The sequence below is a fragment of the Rhinatrema bivittatum genome, chromosome 2 (assembly GCF_901001135.1).
Source record: "Rhinatrema bivittatum chromosome 2, aRhiBiv1.1, whole genome shotgun sequence".
Classification (NCBI taxonomy): domain Eukaryota; kingdom Metazoa; phylum Chordata; class Amphibia; order Gymnophiona; family Rhinatrematidae; genus Rhinatrema; species Rhinatrema bivittatum.
The window spans coordinates 123,970,484-123,988,663 of NC_042616.1; the positions used below are offsets into that span (position 1 = coordinate 123,970,484).

General features: G+C 44.7%; 1 protein-coding gene across 3 annotated transcripts in view; it reads left to right on the top strand.

Moving 5' to 3' along the window:
• The window catches only part of ITGB1 (integrin subunit beta 1), a 229,203-nt gene that overhangs the window by 18,981 nt on the left and 192,042 nt on the right, over window positions 1–18,180 (top strand). Inside the window, exon 2 of one of the 3 annotated variants that reach the window (XM_029588584.1) lies at window positions 4,422–4,508. The exons of the other annotated variants lie outside the window; for them this stretch is intronic. The gene's annotated coding sequence lies outside the window, so the exon portion shown is untranslated. The remainder of the gene's footprint in view (window positions 1–4,421; window positions 4,509–18,180) is intronic. 3 annotated transcript variants of the gene reach the window in all.

Below are 18,180 nucleotides of genomic sequence, written 5' to 3' on the forward strand. Positions count from 1 at the left end.
ATGGAGGAAGATGGGGTTGGGGGTGAATACCTGGAAGCAGAGAGTGTGTCCTTGGATGGGGGAGGATAGGAAAAGGGAGACCCCCCTCCCCAAAAATAACACAAGGGTTAAACCCCCCCCCCCCCAAAACCCAACCCAAAACACTTCCCTGGTTAGAAACTATTGTTTGGTCCTTAAATGTTTAGAAAACTTCTCTACCCTTGTAGAAGGTGCCTCCCTGTTTTTTGCCTTCCTCTTTGCTCTAGTTCAGCTGTTTTTGCTTTGGGCCATGTCTGGTTGTTGCTCAAGGCAGGAAGTTAATCCTATGTTGGGATCAGTTTGTAACAGCTGCCCGAACTAAAGATGAATTGTCTGCCACAGCCAACAGTATAAAACAGGGAGAGGGTAATGGAGTCTGGCTTGCCTTGGGAGTATCACACATGCCTGCATGGTGTTATTTCCTAACTATCTTACGGGCCGATGCAGTAAAGTGCGCTCAGGCTGAGCGCACTGTTAACCCCCGTTTGGCTGCGCGTTTTCCACTTGCTATTTTTACCCCTTATACAGTAAGGGGTAATAGCACGTGGAAAACGAGTGGCCACTCTCTCCCCCCCCCCCCCCCCCCCAAACTAATAGCGCCCGCAACATTCAAATGCATGTTGATAGGCCTATTAGTCATTCCCGCACGATCCAGAAAGTAAAATGTGCAGCCAAGTCGCACATTTTACTTTCAGAAATTAACACCTGCCAAAGGCACCAGGGAAGTGTACAGAAAAGCAGAAAAAACTGCTTTTCTGTACATCCTCCAACTTAATATCATAGCGATATTAAGTCGGAGGCCCCCCCCCCCCCCCCCCAAAAAAAAAAAATTAAAATCTGCCTGTGGGTTGGAAGATGGACGCTCAATTTTGCCGGTGTCCGTTTTCCGAACCCGTGGCTGTCAGTGGGTTCGAGAACCGACGCCGGTAAAATTGAGCGTCGGCTGTCAAACCCGCTCACAGCCGCTGCTTCTGTCAAAAAGGAGGCGCTAGGGACGCGCTAGTGTCATTTACATTTTTTTTTTTCTTACTGAATCGCACGCCCAGGAGAGTGGCCTGTGCGCGCTCGCCGGCTCTCCCGCGGGGTTTTTCTGTATCGGCCCGTTAGTACCATGATTTGGTAGTGGTTGTTTCATCTCATGGGATGATTTGAGAGATGCCAGTAATGGTAATCTCAGGATTGAAGTAAGAGTTTTTTTTCCTTTCAGTCCCTGGTTCATAGGATGGGTTTTCGCAGGTCAAAATATATTTCCACTCCTGGTAATGAACTCTCTCTAACATTTTTTTTTGTTTATTTCAAGGATTTGGAGTTTAGAATTGTATTATCTTGCTGACGAAAATCGTCTGGCTTGTTGGAAGTATAAATATAATTTAAGTAGCTGTGCTAAGTTTTACCAAAGGCTGAGCAAATATTAGGTGGGCATTGGGCTAGACACAAATCAGTTTTACATCAAGTAATTTTGTGAAAATAATAAAAACCGCAGAACAGTTCCTGCATTGGTAGGCCTAAACCTTGGGCCTTTTTAGATCAATTGCAGAAATTTGTCAGAATGTTAGCACACTGCTTCCCCATAAATGCTACGGATGAAGACCCTCCAATATATACAGTTCCACTTTGAAAGGCATCTCTTGCTTTTGCATGGTAGAACTCTTGCAGATCCAAGTTTTGAACAGAATGGGAGCATGGGTCATATCAAGTCTCATCAAAACATTATCTAAAGTGGTGCAGCCTGTTGCTGAAAACCATACATCTTAAGCAGTGGGTCAGGGTGGAGAGGCTTCAGTTGCCTATTATAAATTATGTATTAATGTTTAAAAATAGACATGTCAGTTTTGATGCAGTTACTCATGCCTAGAAACTCATGTGGCTGTTCTGGGTCCTTTAATTTAGCACTTTTCCATGGCTCAGTTTTTATGCACAGTCTGTTCAAGCTGGAAAAATGCAAGCGTTTATGCAATGTAGTTTGACATATAAAACTGCAAATGGGAATCTCACAAGAGTATTAAACAGACTAGTGATTTATGAAGGGGACAAGTGGTTTCATTAAAGTGGCTGCATTAACGAGTTGTGTGCAGAATAGAAAGTAATTTTGCTACTACACAGGACCTTTTAAGCTCACAAGAATATAAGGCATAACTTTTTTTTTTTTTTTTAACTTAGGGCACAGAAAAAAAACAAACAATGTTGGGGGGAGGAGGTGCCAAGAAGTGCCAGAAAATTTAAAGGGCTGATGGGAATTAGCTGGAGTGTGGGGGGATGATTCAGGGAATATGAGGGCCTCACTTGTAGCAGATCTAGCAAAATTTAAAATGCAAAAATAAGAACAGGGATTCATATTAAAAAGGCAATTCAAATGTACTTAAAAAAAAAAATTGGTTGGCATTTTTTTTTTAAGTTCCTGTTTTGCAATTCGGTGCTGCCTAGTGATTCTTAAATAAAACCGTATGTCACTTTTTTTTATTTTTTTAAGACAGGCTGCCGTGTGGCAGCCAAAGAGCCTCCCGGGGCTTGGGAAGCTGTCAGTCACAAATGAGCCCTTGCCTGCCAGGCTTCTTCATTTGTTTATTTCATTCCTTCTAGCTCTGATAAGAGAAGTGCTGCAGGGAAAGACAACTGATGCATGTTGTGGAAGGCTAAGCTGTGTGTGCAATTGACAGCTTCCTGAGCCTTGCAGGTGTGTTTGTAATTTAAATTTATAGCTGGTATTTATAAGAATTAATGGTTATTTCTTTCTGGCAGCGTAATAACTTATGAAAAGGAATGGCGTGTTTATTTTCAAGAGGGTCACTTCGTGAAATGTTATTAAATGTTTGATTTGAATTTTTTTTTTTTTTTTTTAAACTGAGAAGAGTTGTCAGAAATTTTTTGGACTCTGTAGCTTCCTTCTGCTCCTTTGGGTCTTCAGCTCAATCAGAACTAAAGCTGGGATCCTGGCACCATGAGCCTTTCATCTACCTGGGAATTTTTCCTTTGTTTTATATCCTTCCCAGTGTACCTAGTCCAGTGCCGCGACAATACTGGGGCTGGGTGCCATGCATCAAGACTCCTCTGTGACATCCTGCACTTATGGGCCCTGAATCTAGCCACTCAGTGTCACTTTTGGGAGATGACTACAAAACTCCCACCCCCCCTCTGGGGGCCGTGAATTCTGCCTCTGCAGCATCTCCTGCTGATACAAGAATCAGAAAACCTGTCTCGGAGTTCAAATGAGGGACCTTCCACATGGCTTGGAGCTTAGCCATTTAGCTGGCCCTTTCATCTAATCTTTTTAAAGTTATTAGATGAGTTTCTGAGATTCATGACTGTACTAGGAATTCAGATTTCTGTTTTTTCAGCTTGATGCGTCAAAATGTTTGATCTAGAAAGCAGTGGCGTACTAAGGGGGGGGGGGGAAGGGGTGTGGTCCACCCCGGGTGATATCTAGGAGAGGGGAACCAGCCGTTGGCATCCGCGAGCAGAGCCCATCTCGCTCGCGGTAGAAGACGAGGGAGGCCTCTGGTGGGGCTGTGAGTGGTGGGAGCACTGGGCGGACGCCTGTAGTGCCAAGGGTCTGAGCCCGCAACTGCATGACCTTTTTCCTTCTCTCCCCCCCCCCCCCCCCCCCACAGCCTGGAAGAAGTGGTGGTGGGTCCATGCGGGCGGGAAGAAGGAAAGGTCATGCAGTCACGCCCCGAAGCAGGAGGAAGAGCAATAGTTCTGCCCCCTCCTCCCCACTGCAGATGCAGGAAGTAGAGCTCTGCCAGCCCCTGTGCTGCCTCAAGAAAAACGAAGAGACCCGTGTCTGTTGCGGGGGCTGAAGGAGGAAGCTGCTGCTGTGCTTCTGATGGTGAGCAGGGTAGGAAGTGAGTTTGTGTCTGTGTGTGAGAGCATGTCTGTGTGTGTATGGGAGTGAGAGTGCATGTTTGTGTGTGAGAGAGAGCTGTGTAAAGGTGTATGTGTGTGTGAGAGAGAGAAATGGAGGGAGCCTGTGTGCAGGGGTGTGTGAAAGTTGGTGTGCAAGAGAGAGATGGAGCCTTTGTGAGGGAGAGGGGAACCAGAGATCATGGGGGGAGGGAGAGGAGGGACAGAGAAGTGAATCTGGGGGAGGGGGGTGCCAAAAGAATTATCCACCCTGGATGACAAATACTTTAGGTTCGCCACTGCTAGAAAGCATTTCAAACAGTTATAAATTGTTATCCACAAAACTGTTGTGTAGAAGATTGATCTTGGGGAATCTAGTTTTGCTGGATCTCAAACCCAACTCTCTGCCACATCTAGTGGGGAAAGAAGGAAGGCACCGTCTCTTTATTTTTCTTTCAGAGTGGATGAAGATTATCAGAGCCTGATGAGTCCTGAAATTGTATGGCTATTGTTTTTCTCTCATTTTCCTATAATGGTGCTTTTTTTTTTTTTTTTGTTTGCAGTTCACACCTGTCTGCTTGTCTTAGACAGGAGGTGGAAGTCGCTCCTTCAACAGAAGGTGATAGTACTGGTTCCTTCACAGGAGCATGGTAAGGGTTCTAATCCCAATACTTCCTCATCCCTCAATAAAATGGGGGAGGGGGGGAAAGGGCTGAGACTTATCTGAACTTACAAAGGCTGAACAAACTGCTGTTTCAGGAGAAATTCAAGATCAACTTCCTCCATACAATCTTCCTGTTCATTTAACTCTGGAATTGGATGTGCGCCCTGGATCTCAAGGACGATTATGCTCACATACCCATTCATCCATCTCACAGAAAGTTCCTCTGATTTGCAGTGGAAAAGGTGCATAACCAGTACGGAATCTTCCCCCTTCAGCCTGTGTGTGGTGTTCGTGAGGGTGTTGATGAAGTACCTTTTGGTCGTAGCAACACATTTTTGTTGGCTGGGATTCTGCATCATCCCCCGCATGGTTGGTGATTCCCTCCAGAAGACAGTTCACCTTTTTCACTCTGGGTTTTGCCTGATCGAGTGTTTCCAGAAGATTCAGTTCATAGGAGCTTGGATAAACTGAGCGTGGGCATTCCTCCTAGTTGAAAGAACCACATGTTAAATTTCCTAGTGAAGTCCTTCCTGCAGCGGGAATGGATTCCAGCAAGATCAGTCTTAGTCCTTATTGGTCTTATGGCAGCTGCAGTACATTCAATTCTCATGACTCAGTTGAATGAGAGGTCTATAGTGAGGTCTCCGATGCTAGTGGGACCAGTTAAGACAGCCTTTATCCAATCTAATATTGATGACAGTTGAAATGATGTGTCTGCATTGGTGGTTTAAGCTGTCAGTCCTGACTGCGGGACTTCCTCTACAGGCTCCACCTCATCAAGGAACTCTTCACCAACATCTCTCCTTGGAGGCATGGGGTATGGTTCTTAGTGGAAAGTCATCTTCAGATCAACTCGCTAGAATTGCATGCCATTCTCTATGCTCTAAAAGCCTTTTCTTCCCAACTGGCAAGAGAGAATCTTGATCCCCGTGGACAATTGGGTCACTGTGTTCTACATAAAGAAGCAAGGGGCCACTGACTTTTTACCCTCTGCCGGGAATCTGTCCAGAACTGGATGTGATCTCTTGCTCATGGTGCTCATCTGCAAGCAATCTACCTTGCAGGAGCCCAGAGCACACTACTTGGCCAGAATGTTTTACATTGCGGATTGGTTGACTTTAAGAGCAGTTAGAAAAATGTAGGTGTAAAATTGTAAATCTCATTGTATTGCAGGCACTGGATCACGTAATCGCAGTCTTAACTTAAGAGGTTATTACTCCCAGTACTACCTCATCCTGAAGAAAAATGGGAGTCTACGTCCGATTCTGGACCTTCATTCTCTCAAGTTGCTCAGCAAGAACAAGTTCAAGATGACCGCCCTAAAATCATTTCTGCCATTCATGCAACCCAATGATTGGATGTGTTCCTTGGACTTGAAAGATGCTTATATACACATTCCCATGCATTACCTATGCTTCCCAATAGAATCTCGTCGTCATCAGTACAAGGTTCTTCCATGTGGTATATCATCTGCCCTGAGGGTTTTCCCAAAATGTCTAGCAGTAGCTCATTTACGGAAAAAAGGGATTCAAATATTCCCATATCTAGGTGACTTGCTGAAAGTCTGCCCAAGCTTGGAAGAACTTCAAGCACACCTTGCAGATGCAGTTCAATGCCTCAAAAACCTAGGCTTTCTAATAAATTATAAAAAGTCCAACCCAAATTTTGAGGAGTTCCCACCTCAGATTTTTCAGTTTATTGGAGTAGGTATCAATACAACTCTTTGCAAAGCATTCCTACCCAAAGACAGAGCCAAATGCTCTCTCTGCCTCCAACTTCAGCAGCAGTCTCACTCTACAGCATGCTGAGTTCTTGGGTTGCTAGGTCAAATGGCAGCGGCAATTTATGTAGTCCCACACACCTGACTACACACTAGGCACTTACAATGGGGTTTGAAGATTCAGTGAGTGCAGTACAAAGAGCCCATGTTAAAAAGAGTAAAAATAACAAGCTCCATGATAGCGGACATATCTTGGTGGCTGAAACTAGCAGTCTTAACAGAGTGGAGCACCCTTTTGGATTCCGCCTCAGCACATGGATGGGGGGCCCATTTGCTCCCCTACAAAACACAGGGCTTGTGGTCTCCGAAAGAGAGGAATTTTCAACCTGTTAGAATTGAGAGCAATAAAAAATGCAATTCACACGTTTTCTCTAGAACTTCAGGGGAAATGTGGTGGTTCACAAAATCAGGTAGCCCTGTTTTACGTAAGCAAGGAAGGTACGGTCAGGTTCCAGGATATTGTGCAAGGAGGCGGTACATATCTTGGAATGGGCAGAAACACTCTACCTTTCAAGCGGCTTGTCTGACGGGGAATACAAATACAGAGGCCAACAGGCTCGGCAGGAATTTTCATCCTCGCGAATGTTTCTCATGGGACTCCAGAAAGCATGGCTAATTCAGCCTGCTTATCGACAGAAAAAAAGCAAGTTTTGCTTGTCGTGAACAGTGTTTTTCCATAGACAGCAGGATGATTTAGCCATGTGGCCCCCCCCCTTCTCCATGGGCAACTTTCTACACTACATGCATAAGCATAGCTTTATCAACTAAGGAGAACTGCAGAAACGCACGGAACAGCCGCGCATGCTCAGAAAGCAAAACTCTGCAATCTTGGGGAGAGGGCTCCGCCGGTTGACGTCTCCCAGAAAGCATGGCTAAATTGTCCTATCTACGGAAAACACAGTTTAGCGTAAACAAACTTGTTTTTACCCAACACATTCTCTGCTCTTACCAAAAATCTACCATCATTTCTCCTGAGTCATCTCTCAAATTTTGTATGTATGCTTCCATTTCTTAATTAAATTTATATCAGTTTTACCCCTTGTTTTCTTTATAGAGATTTAACTTCCAGTCTCCCAAAATTACCTCCTTACCTATATGAAAATTCAAATCTCATCACAAAATAATCACTTCATGGGACTCTCCAAGATTCTTTAAAGTATAACTCAGACTCAATACTTAATGCGTCGATCCAAATATCAAATCTAAAACATGTCCTGCAAAATGTTGGACCTGTTTGTTTCGTTTTTTTTTTTTTTTTTTTAATGAAACAGACCACTTTAAAAAAGCAAACAAAAAACCCCCCAAAACATTAGTCACAAACTTGCATTCAGTGTCACCTGGGGAAATTCTGTGCTATTGTGGGACACACAATTTGTGCAGGATTTGCCCCCCTCAGCTGAAGACGAGGGAGGTCCTGGTGGGCTGCGAGCAGAGCCCATTCTGTTTGCGGGTGAAGATCAGTGAACAGCTGACATCGAGGCCTGTGTGTGTGCAGATTGACAGACACAGTGTGAGAGATTTGGAGCTTGTGTGCCTGAGTGAGGGATTTTCTGAGGGGGGGGGGGGGGTGTTTGTGTGACAGGGAGCCTGTGTGAAGGGAGGTATGTGTGAGAGAGCCTATGTGCAGGGATGTATGAGTGTGCAAGAGAGAAGGAGCCAGTGTGTTTGCCAGAGAGAGATGGAGCCTATGTAAGAGGGGGAGGTGTATGTGCAATAAAGAGTGTGTGTGTGAGAGAAGTACCGAGGGAGCCTGTGTGAGTAGGTGTGTATGTGAGAAAAAAAGAGCCTGAGGGGGTGTGTGCACATAAGAGCATGTATGAAGGGGTGTATGTGTGAGAGAGACAGAGGAAACCTGTTTGAGAGTGTATGTGTGTGCACCCGCAAGAGAGAAGGGAGCATGTTGGAGAGTGGGATAAAAGGAGCCTGTGTGAGGCTGTTCTGTAAAGTGGTCAAATACTAGGAGTTGAGGGCTTGGGGGGTGGAGAAAGTGGAAAGGGTTGAGCCTGGAGGAGGAGGGGAGAGATAGTGGAGAGCGAAGAAGTTAGAGCTTGAGAGAGCGGATTGAAAAGGGCCTGGTCAGGGGAGTAGGAGAGAGGTTGGAAGGGACACTTCTACAGTGTACTTCTAGGAGAATTCAAAAAAATATTTAAAATGCTGCATCTTTGAATCATTTTTCAGTATTACATTTTAAGTTAATTACTTGCAGTGATGTATATTATTTTGACCAATATAAAATATGCAGAATTTTTCAGAATTTAAAAATGTTGTGCACAGAATTCCCCCAGGAGTACTCTATGTAAGCTAAAATCTCTAGCCACCTCAGTCATGTTTCTTCTCTTGTTTAGTTCTCAGTGTGACTACCAAGCTCTTTTTTTGAAGGGCTGATGAAAACATTAATGGGCATGGTTAGATGAGCATCGGCAGTGGGGTGGGACCAGAGTTGAATGAAGGATCCCTCGAGGTAAGATGTCAGGCTCCCACAACAGCTGTAATATCTAGTCAGTGCTATTTTAAGAGATTTCTTAACATCTGGTTCACAAGGAATTTTGAAAGGAAGGAATAAGGTAAATGTGTATAATTTGAGCAGTAAACATTTGTAAAAGATAAGCAAAAATAACTTTCTGGATTTCTGTCATTGATGATTTTCATACCGCACAATTATTTCTATTGCACTCGGTAGAATCTTGCTGATGTAGTGTGGTGCCTGGGATGCTGATTGGCTGCGGGAGGAGATAGAGAGTTGCCTGCATCTGGGGATTGTAGGAGAACATGCTAGGACATAGATAATGGAAGTGACAGTGATGGAGGAGCATTTGGAAGTGCAGAAGGGACAGGGGAAGTGATAGTGGCTTGCAAGTTAGGAATGCTATTAATTTTTGAGGCTGTTTTTAATGTGTTGTAGCCTAGAAGGAAAGCTTAGGTCCCCCCCGTCGTCATCCCCAATTTGAAAAGTTGAGAACTTGGATAAATTGTATACAGTTGTATAGGGAGAAGGATGTGACAATTTTACCATTACTTTTGTACTGTAGCTGCAGGTGGCTTTACCTTGCTGCAAAAATCCCAGGAGCCAGTCACCTGCGTGCATAAAATTTGGTATCTGGTGCCTAAAATTCAGAAAAGCCTAAAATAAAAATAAAGGAAAAGAAGCAATGAATGTTACCTCCTCAAAAAACAAACAGCCCACCCTAAAAAGACAGTAAAATAAGAAAAAAAAAGCCAAGTAAAACAGTTACAACAAAAAACTGCAAAAAAAAATAAAATAAAGGGGAACATTTTTTCCTGGCTTATAAATTGACTGACACAAAAGTTTTCTAAATATACTAACGTCCTTTTTATAATTATCAGGCTAAATGTAAATCATCTGCATAACGCTTCAGTACCACCCCCAATACCCATGCAGGGTATTGGGGGTGGTACTGACACCCCCAATACCCTGCATGCTTGGCAGGACACCCCCAATACCCTGCAATGCTTGGCAGGACACTCCAAGTGTGACACTCCAAGTATTGCACAGGCCCACGTGCTCCTACACTGGCAATCTCCCACCACCCACTTGGGTTCCTGCATGCCTCTGGGCAAATTCCCTTCCCGCAAGCTATCTTCTGGTGGTTTCTAGGGACAGTGGGACCCCACACAACTAAGGGTGTCTCGGTTTCTGGAAAAACACCCAGAGACCAAATACACACAATACCAGCATCATTAGTCTGTCCAAGATAGGGAGAGCTAACAAACTAATACTTTTATTTAAAAACAAAAAACATGTGAACAGTGAGTGGATAAAAGATTTAAATTGCAAACAGAAACAGGTAAAACAAGGATTAAACAGTAGAAACTAGCTAAACACTTTTCACTACTTAATTGGTATCTGGGGAGGTCAGGAAAACATCTGTTCACAGAAGCTGAATGGGGCCTCGGCACAGAGATCAATCAGTCTTGGCTAGGAGCACAGAGGGAGCAGGTGAGTTCTCCCCAGGGCCAATCAGGGCGCACAGTGATAAGTTAGCTTTCTGGCCAATGGCACTGAGGGTGTGGATGTACTCGGTGCTGCTGGGATGTGTATGCTGAACAAGCCACCTTCAGTCGAGGCAGCATCCAAAGCCTCTGCATGAGCTGCGGGGCAGCACACGGGAAATGAGCTCTGGGGAAAAGTGTCAAGGGTAGAACAATAAACTACAAAGCATGCAAAACTCCTGTTTCACCACATCGCCCGTAAATGTACAGTATGTACAAGTTTTCATAGCAGAGCTGTCATTTTTCTTCATGAATTTACAAATTCAAGCCACTTTTCTTCTCTTGATGAAATTCTTTAAACAGGAGCCCCAGGTTTTATGTGGCTGGTACTTCCTCTGAATCAAGTGGCTAAATGTAATACTGAACAGAGCACAGTTCATATTTAAATATTCTACCGGGATGGTTTTCTTTAATATCTCTTGGTTGCCGAGCATGAAACTTTGCAATATAGTTTTGCCATTTTTCATTTCTCATTTAAAAAAAAAAAAAATCTGTAAAGTGCATTGTCTGTCATTCTTCCCCCATGTTACATTTTTCTTTTGCCTTTTTGACCATACTAAGGCATTTTGTGTGTTTAAATCTTTTGTTGCCCTTAGGGAAGTTAAGAATACTACAAACCAGTGGTTTGAAAACAACAGTCCTGGTAACAGTGGTTTGGGGTAATTCATTCAGTGGTATCCTAAATCCATTAGGATCCTTTTTTTTTTTTTTTCCCCCCATTCTTTTTTAAATTTCTGAGGAGGTTCAAAGGTTTATAATGTCTGAAAGCTCTTCCATCGTGTATTTAACTATTAATGTAACAAAGTAAATGGAGGAGGGGGAGGGGGGGGGCTTCTCTGCGGACTTCTATGCAGTATAACTCAGGAGGAGATTTTTGAAATTGTATGATTTTTCATTCTAGTAAGTATAAAAATATAAGGAATAAAATAACCAGGAAATAAGAGAACCAGAGATGATGATCTGAAGAAATAGTATAGCTCAAAGAGATAAGTTGACCTTCTGAAGGTTCTTGTTCTGCTTACTGTTCCCAGTTAACTGTTCTTTTTTTGTTTAATTATTTTGTCATAAGAACATAAGAAATTGCCATGCTGGGTCAGACCAAGGGTCCATAAAGCCCAGCATCCTGTTTCCAACAGAGGCCAAAACCAGGCCACAAGAACCTGGCAATTACCCAAACACTAAGAAGATCCCATGCTACTGATGCAATTAATAGCAGTGGCTATTCCCTAAGTATAATTGATTAATAGCCATTAATGGACTTCTCCTCCAAGAACTTATCCAAACCTTTTTTGAACCCAGGTACACTAACTGCACTAACCACATCCTCTGGCAACAAATTCCAGAGCTTTATTGTGCGTTGAGTGAAAGAATTTTCTCCGATTAGTCTTAAATGTGCTACTTGCTAACTTCATGGAATGCCCCCTAGTCCTTCCATTATTCGAAAGTGAAAATAACCGAGTCACATCTACTCGTTCAAGACCTCTCATGATCTTAAAGACCTCTATCATATCCCCCCTCAACCGTCTCTTCTCCAAGCTGAACAGCCCTAATCTCTTCAGCCTATCCTCATAGGGAAGCTGTTCCATCCCCTTTATCATTTTGGTTGCCCTTCTCTGTACCTTCTCCATCGCAACTATATCTTTTTTGAGATGCAGCGACCAGAATTGTACACAGTATTCAAGGTGTGGTCTCACCATGGAGCGATATAGAGGCATTATGACCTTTTCCGTTCTATTAACCATTCCCTTCCTAATAATTCCTAACATTCTATTTGCTTTTTTGACTGCTGCAGCACACTGAGCCGGCGATTTTAAAGTATTATCCACTATGATGGCTAGATCTTTTTCTTGGGTGGTAGCTCCTAATATGGAACCTAACATCATGTAACTACAGCAACGGCTATTTTTCCCTATATGCAACACCTTGCACTTGTCCACATTAAATTTCATCTGCCATTTGGATGCCCAATCTTCAAGTCTTGCAAGGTCCTCCTGCAATGTATCAAAGTCTGCTTGTGATTTAACTACTCTAAATAATTTTGTATCATCTGCAAATTTGATAACCTCACTCGTCGTATTCCTTTCCAGATCATTTATATATATATATATATATATATATATATATATATATATATATTGAAAAGCATAGCGGGTTTTCTTATTCCTCAGACTGTTTGGGTTGGTTTTTCCATGGGCCTGGTTAGGTAAAGGTTTGTTTCTTTGAAATAACATTTTATATTGCACCATTTCTCTTATGCAGTCTTTTTTGAGTGGATTGAGATATTCATGTATAAGCATGGAAAAGATGATTTGAGCTGTTTGTGTTCGGCTGCACACATCAGTTTCTTGAATCCCAAGAGCCAGAGGCGGAAAAATATTTTGAAAACATAATCGCCAGCCAAAAAAATGTAAGGGCCTGAGCAAATGTATCTTACAGAATAATACAATTGAAAAACTTGGCTTGTAGTTCAATAGAAAATAGAAAGTTGCATACTGCAGTTAGATAGTCCTGCTAGTGCTACCGGTATATCTAATGCGTATCTGTGCAGCTCGGCATATGTCTAGTAGCATTTTAGACGTAAATAGTGGTGGCGGATTTTGTCTGGCCTTAATTTCATTTACTGACAAATGAAAACTTTTTAACTTGTGGAAAGCTGTAATACACAATATTATAAGGACTTACAGAGAAACATCCTAGTTGGGGAAATAAGATCATAGTCATGGGTGCCTGTGAAAATAGAATATGGCCAAGTAAGAAGTGATGGCTCTGGGTCTTTGGCTGCTGTCAGTGAACATCCTGTACCCTTTCAGCCCTCCGCACCCCACACCTTTTTCTGGTTTCTGCGAAAGCTGAGTAACAGGAAGACTGTGCTTAGTGCTAGTTTGACAGATGCTTGACACCTATACAGCTCTGAGGCTGGCAAATACTAGCCTATTTTTAAAATAGTTTTTACTTTGTAAATTCATTTATTTTAGTGTACTGATCAACAGTAAGCTGAAAGTTATTGAAATCTGAGGATTCAGAACACGAAAAATTTTTTTTAAAGTAAAAATCTGTTCCTAACATGAAATGCCTTTTTAAAAATGTGTGTTGATTTATTTAGCCTATGAGTTGGGTATACTATAAATAGACCATTTGAATACATGGCTCAGAGCATGACAGGTTACTACTAGTGTTATTGTGTGTCCTGCTATTACTGCTGCTAATAAAACTGTTGGATCAAGTATGACTGTGTTAGTGCCGTCCATGCAGATAAAAGTGGTACCAGAATAGTTAAGGTTTGCCTTCATTATTGTAATGATGCTGAGACCATATTCAGGTTATTGCTAGAATGCATGCAATAATGTTTTGTTACAATCTCACTAAATTTATTTTGCATTCGTTGCTTAGCAAGGCAGATCAAACTGCTGAGCAGTTCTCATATAGCTTGGTGGTAGTTTTAATCCTAGTATAATTATGGTCCTTTGCTTCAACCGATTTTTATCCAAAAATTCCTAGATTTTTCCCAGAGGTTTTAATCGATTTGAACTGATATCCACCCTAATTTTAGGCTAACTAAAAAGCTGCTGCAGAGGCAGCATATCAAGACCTCTGGCCACTGCTGGAAGCCAGTGTGGGCCAAAGCACATGCTGTGTTTCAAGTCTCTCTCTCCAACTGTGAACGTGCCCGCCAGTGCCATGTTTCAAGTCCCACCTCTTCATCCCTCAGGCAGCCAAAACACCTGCCGTCTGGTGCCGCAAATGCGTTTGAAATAGACCCTGTCCACCAGCAGCAGCACTTCCTGACAGGCTGCCTGGCCCTGCACAAAAGCAGAAGTGCAGTGCATGCTATTGAGGGAGAGGAGAAGCCTGGAACCAGCATTGGTAAGGATGAATGCTGTTTATAGTGGGGTGGGGGGAAGAGGAAGATGCTAGGGGATGACAGTAGAGGTGGGGATGCAGCCGAATGGGTGGGTGGGAGATTCTGCTTACTATTCTAGGGACCTGGCTTCTTTCCACCAAAATAAATGGAAAAATGAGTCTTTTTTTCCTACTGATTTTTCTCCTGTTTTTGTTCATCATAATAAACCCTGATACAGTCACGGAGGAAAAAAGTAAAAATTTAAAAGCTGAACACACAGATCCCTAAGTATGATCTAGCAAACAGGTTTTGTGCAGCTCCTGGGTGTGTTCTAAAAGTCTTTCTTTTCTGTTCTTGGCTGGGAAGGTGCACATTCAGTTACAGGAGCAGTATAGCACAGAATAGCTTCAGAACAGGTGGCTTTTTTTTTTTTCCTGCCCACCTAAGAGTGAAACTAGTACTCTGCCATGCTCTTTGTAATGCCAAGTACATAAAAAAAAGTTCTAGTTTTTATTTATGAATTAATTTACATGGCCTGCTTTTAACTCTGTCCTTGAGACATATTCATTTCTAGTGATTAGCATCTGGCATCTTTCCTGATCACTTTCATCGGACTCTGCTTGCTGTGTGATATATCAGTACAGAGTTTTAAGTTAAATGCACGTTTATATAACTAGTTTATTTTGAGGCATTAAACATGATGCTGGGAGGTTGTATCCCCTGCCAGGTGGCATAGTTGCATTGCATTGTATGATGTCCATCAAAGACTTGCCTTTTCATTTAATTGAATGCTGACATATGCCAAGAATTATCTGATGAAAGTGAACCTGGGTTTTTTTACTTTTTTTTTTTTTTTTTTTTACCGTATTTGGCACTGTTCCAAACTTCAGCTCTAACAAGTTGCTGGAATGAAAGCAAGCTGTAAAATCCTATTTGTACCCAGTGTACTAGTGCAGTGGTTCTCAACCTTTTTTTGGCCGGGACACACCTGACAGATGGTTCTCACATGCGTGACACACTGAGCATGTGACCGTCACGGGGCTAAATGTAAACATGCACTCTGCATCCACAGGAATCCCCTCAACCCCCCGCAATGAGTGCAGAGCAGATCTAGGGCATTACCCTGTACAACTCGCCATACAAAAAAAGATATTCTGGTTCTGATGACATCTCAGTAAAAGCAAAACAAACTCCCTTTACTACCAGGCACAATAGCCCTTCTTATGAAAAGACAGTAATTTACCACTAATGCATATCCTATTGAGAAAACACAACAAATAAGATTGATACAAAAGCCTACATGCTAGTAAAATATCTCACCTCTGTCACACACCCAGAACTGACCTTCACCAAGTACAGAAAGACCACACATTATAAATATGGAGACAGAAACTGGAATGGAAAACCAAAAAAAGCCACTCTGCATGCAGTGCAAACCTAGAGAAATGGAAAGAGAAATATAGCACCTAACATAGTCCCAGGATCTGCAATAATGCACACAAACTAACCCGCACAAAGATACACCTGTATTATGGAACACACTCAACCAGTAACAACCCTATCTAAGGAATACAACTATTAAACCAGGCCCTAAACACTAATACATTTCCTATTGGGAAAACAGAATAAGCCAAGCTGCTATAGCGCCCCACACAGAAATAATTGTAAAGCTTTACTAAAAATGTTACAAAACAGCTGCTGAACAGAATATCCAACAATTAAAAACTCATAAAAATTATTAAAACATGTCCAAATATCAATAAAATATTTCAAAACAGCAGACATCGCATAATACCCAATAATTAAAATGGCAATCAAGATAAATAAATTTAAAAAGCCACCTTTTCTTACCCTCTCCAGCAACTCTCCTACTCCTTTCCCTTCCAGGCCAATAGCACTCACAGGAAGCAGCAAGGGCTGCTGAAGCTTTGTCCTCACAGTCCTCTTCCTTAGCGCCCACAACCAGTCACTCACACACATAACTCCAATTAGACCCCACGAACAGTCTCGGTCTCTCTCACCTCCCTGACCAGTCTCTCTCTCAATCACACTCATGGTCTCTTATATACAAGCTCTCAATCACACACAAATGCTCTCACACCCACACCAGCTCTCACCCAGGCTTCCATTCACACCCACACACACCAGCTCTCACCCAAGCACCCATTCACACCCACACACACCACCTCTCACCCAAGCACCCATTCACACCCACACACACCAGCTCTCACCCAGGCTCTCATTCACACACAGACACCCCAGCTCTCACCCAGGCACTCATTCACACACAGACACCCCAGCACTCACCCAGGCACTCATTCACACACAGACACCCCAGCACTCACCCAGGCACTCATTCACACACAGACACACCAGCTCTCACCCAGGCACCCATTCACACCAGTTCTCACCCAGGCTCTCATTCACACACAGACACCCCAGCTCTCACCCAGGCACTCATTCACACACAGACACCCCAGCACTCACCCAGGCACTCATTCACACACAGACACCCCAGCTCTCACCCAGGCACTCATTCACACACAGACACACCAGCTCTCACCCAGGCACCCATTCACACCAGTTCTCACCCAGGCTTCCATTCACACCAGCTCTCAACCAGGCACCCATTCACACACAGACACACCAGCTCTCACCCAGGCACCCATTCACACACAGACACACCAGCTCTCACTCAGGCACCCATTCACACACGTTCTCACCCAGGCACCCATTCACACCAGTTCTCACCCAGGCTCCCATTCACACCAGTTCTCACCCAGGCTCCCATTCATACACAGACACACCAGCTCTCACCCAGGCACCCATTCACACACAGACACATCAGTTCTCAACCAGGCACCCATTCACACACAGACACATCAGTTCTCAACCACGAACCCATTCACACACAGACACACCAGCTCTCACCCAGGCACCCATTCACACACAGACACACCAGCTCTCACCCAGGCACCCATTCACACCCACACACACCACCTCTCACCCAGGCACTCATTCACGCCGGCTCTCACCCAGGCACTCATCCACGCGCACAGACGCACCCGCTCTCACCCAGGCACTCATCCACGCGCACAGACGCACCCGCTCTCACCCAGGCACTCATCCACGCGCACAGACGCACCCGCTCTCACCCAGGCACTCATCCACGCGCACAGACGCACCCGCTCTCACCCAGGCACTCATCCACGCGCACAGACGCACCCGCTCTCACCCAGGCACTCATCCACGCGCACAGACGCACCCGCTCTCACCCAGGCACTCATCCACGCGCACAGACGCACCCGCTCTCACCCAGGCACTCATCCACGCGCACAGACGCACCCGCTCTCACCCAGGCACTCATCCACGCGCACAGACGCACCCGCTCTCACCCAGGCACTCATCCACGCGCACAGACGCACCCGCTCTCACCCAGGCACTCATCCACGCGCACAGACGCACCCGCTCTCACCCAGGCACTCATCCACGCGCACAGACGCACCCGCTCTCACCCAGGCACTCATCCACGCGCACAGACGCACCCGCTCTCACCCAGGCACTCATCCACGCGCACAGACGCACCCGCTCTCACCCAGGCACTCATCCACGCGCACAGACGCACCCGCTCTCACCCAGGCACTCATCCACGCGCACAGACGCACCCGCTCTCACCCAGGCACTCATCCACGCGCACAGACGCACCCGCTCGCACCCAGGCACTCATCCACGCGCACAGACGCACCCGCTCGCACCCAGGCACTCATCCACGCGCACAGACGCACCCGCTCGCACCCAGGCACTCATCCACGCGCACAGACGCACCCGCTCGCACCCAGGCACTCACCCACGCGCACAGACGCACCCGCTCGCACCCAGGCACTCACCCACGCGCACAGACGCACCCGCTCGCACCCAGGCACTCACCCACGCGCACAGACGCACCCGCTCGCACCCAGGCACTCATCCACGCGCACAGACGCACCCGCTCGCACCCAGGCACTCACCCACGCGCACAGACGCACC